At 36.2% G+C, this 2,809-nt stretch overlaps 1 pseudogene; it reads right to left on the reverse strand.

Moving 5' to 3' along the window:
• Positions 1-966: 966 nt before the first annotated feature.
• Positions 967-1,629, reverse strand: LOC143564377 (protein TIC 20-II, chloroplastic pseudogene; annotated as a pseudogene).
• Between the last annotated feature and the right edge of the window lie 1,180 nt (positions 1,630-2,809).

Genomic DNA, 2,809 nt, shown 5'->3' on the forward strand with positions numbered 1-2,809 from the left:
CATGCAAAATCATTTCTTCTTAACGTTTTGCATGATACTCAGTCAGCAATGCAAATTATGGTTGAAAGTTAACAAGTGAGCAAGGTTGCAAAAGTCGCTATGCGGACCCTAGGCGGTCGACTGGGGAGTTGAGAGTACTCGGCCTTAGTCGGTGAGTACTCGGCCTTAGTCGGAGAGTACTCGGGAATGGCTCACCGAGAACTCGGCCTAGGCGGGGATTACTCGGGGATTACTTGTTGAGTACTCGGCGCCTAGGCGCGATTTTTACAACCATGCAAGTGAGTCTAGAATCCAGTAACTAAACACAACAATCATAACAAATTCTACTTCATTAACATATCAAAAACCAAAAAACCAAGAAACAACTAATCAAATTCAGTTATGTGCAGTCACGATTAAATCCAGAAAACAAGTAATAAAACCGAACTTCACCAAACCTACACAATTAACTGATCCAACCATTCTTCAAAACTGACTGTCAGCAGCATCACCTACAAACGGCAATTTCAGCGTCCTTCCCATAACCGAATACCCGAATGTATACACAATCAAAAACAACAACAAACACAAAAGAACTCTTGATATCATGATGAAATCCCTCGCCTTTAATCATAAGACAACTTATTCAAGTTTCTTTTTAACTATCGAGAGCCTAGCTTTGTAAAACTTTCATGCATAAAATCATCAAAAAAGACGCTACGTTTTGCATAAATAACACATGTTTATGAGAAATCTTCACACACAAAAGCATTTCCTCTTTCAAAACACAATGCATTTTTTTGCAACATAATTAGTCAGCAATGCAAATTGTGATTCTAGAATCCAGTAACTAAACAACACAATAAAAGACTGAATAAACAAACGATCATAACAAAACTCTCCTACATTAGCATATCAAAGACCAGGAAGCAACTAATCAAATTCAATAATAATGAAATCCGGAAAACAAGCGAACCTACAGAACGAATTTATCGATCCAACTCTTGTTCAAAACTGCCGGTCCGCAGCGTCACCAACAAAGGGCAACTTGGGCGTCCGCCCCATGACCGCATACCCAAACGTATAGACAAAACAAGCCACCACAGCCACAAATATGACACTGTGACTCCACATCACAATCCTGCCTCCAATCCCATGTGGGCCCGGATTAAAGATCCTCTGGACGAGCATGGGCAGGACAAGCAAGACGTCAAGCACGACGGCCTGCATCGCATTGAAGCGGGCGTATCGGCTGACACTGGAGTTGCGAACGACACCGATGTATAGGATTAGGAAGGCGAGGTAGCTGGAGTAAGGGACGGAGCGGTAGAAAGAGAGTAACGGGAGAAAAGGGTTGAGGATTAGGCCGAGGGTGTTGGGGTACTGGGCGAAGAGGAATCGGCCGTATTGGAGGCCGTTGAAGAAGGGGAAAAAGTATGCGGCGGCGGAGATAAGGCGGTCGGTCACTGGGGTGGTGTTGTAGGAGGCGGAGATGGGTGGTGATTGGACGGAAACTGGGCGGAGTGGAGGTGTGGATAAGGTGTTTAATTTGAGAGGGTGGGTGAAGAGGGTGGTTGACCGGAGGGTTTTTGGTGGTGTTGGTGGTGGGGTTAAGGAGAGGCGGAGGAGGAGTAGGGGTGTGGTGGACATTTTTGACGTGGGTGGTGAGTTGTTGGAGAGATATATGGTGCGCTTGGTAGTAGGGGTTTTAGAAATAACCAAAACGGGGTTATATTTAGAACTTTGAAGTAAAACATTTTTAAAATTGTTTCATTCAAATCAATCGTAAATTCTTTTATTTTAATTAGTTCACTAAATTTTATTTTATTTTTTTAATCATATATATTTTACTTAAAAAACATGTTATATTGATTTTTATTTAATTTTAAATAATTTAACATTGTAAAATATTTTTTAAAAATTGAGAAATTTAGTAAAAATTAAGAAAAAAATTTTAATTGTGAAAAATTGCAAAAGAAATTTTTTTTTTTTTTGCAATTTTCTCAGGTGTTTTATTTTCTTTTTGCAATTTTCTAGATTATATATTCTTTTTGCAATTTTTTGGAATTTAAAATTATTTTTCTTAATTAAAAAATATTTTGCAATGTCAAACTATTTAAAAATAAAAAAAATAAATAACCTATTATCCAGGAAAATATATAAGATTAGAAGAAAAAAAAACTTTGATGACCTGATTAGAAAAAAGATTTTACCTACAGATGTGGTGACATGACAAAAAGATACCTTATTACCTAAAGATGTTTGGTTCGTACAATGGCATCTCAGTTTTATCGAGATGTAAGCATAAAAAAGTGACATTGTATTGTAGTTTAAAAAAAGACAGTAATATAATATAAAACAATACAAAATGTTTGTAGTTATTTTTTAAATTTCTTTTAAAAAAAGTAAAAATAAAAAAAAAATATATCTATCGTTAATTTTTTTAAGGGCAATCATTAAAACTCAAACTCAAAAAAGGAGAAAAATAGCAAAGGAAAAGCAAAACTCAAAACAAACTAAGAGTTGTTTTTATTACTATAAAAGTCGATTTTTTGTTGGGAAGTATTGTGGGAAAGAATAGCAATCCGGGTGGCATTTCTTAGAAGAAACATACATGTGGGTTCGTCATTATGTCCATTTTTCTTGGAACATAATGAGTCGATGGATAGTTTGCTAACCAATTATTTTATAATGGATTCTATTTGGCAAAAGATTTCAAGATGGTGTAAGCTTCTCCTTTATTTGTTTTTTCAGTTTGGAATGTTATGTAACTTCAAGATCATTATTGCCAAGGTCAAGCACAAAGCATGTTAATACAATCAATTTGTGA

This window comes from Bidens hawaiensis, unplaced genomic scaffold, assembly GCF_021521415.1.
Source record: "Bidens hawaiensis isolate Kalapana, Puna unplaced genomic scaffold, B.hawaiensis_p1.1 tig00000097_1, whole genome shotgun sequence".
NCBI classification, from domain to species: domain Eukaryota; kingdom Viridiplantae; phylum Streptophyta; class Magnoliopsida; order Asterales; family Asteraceae; genus Bidens; species Bidens hawaiensis.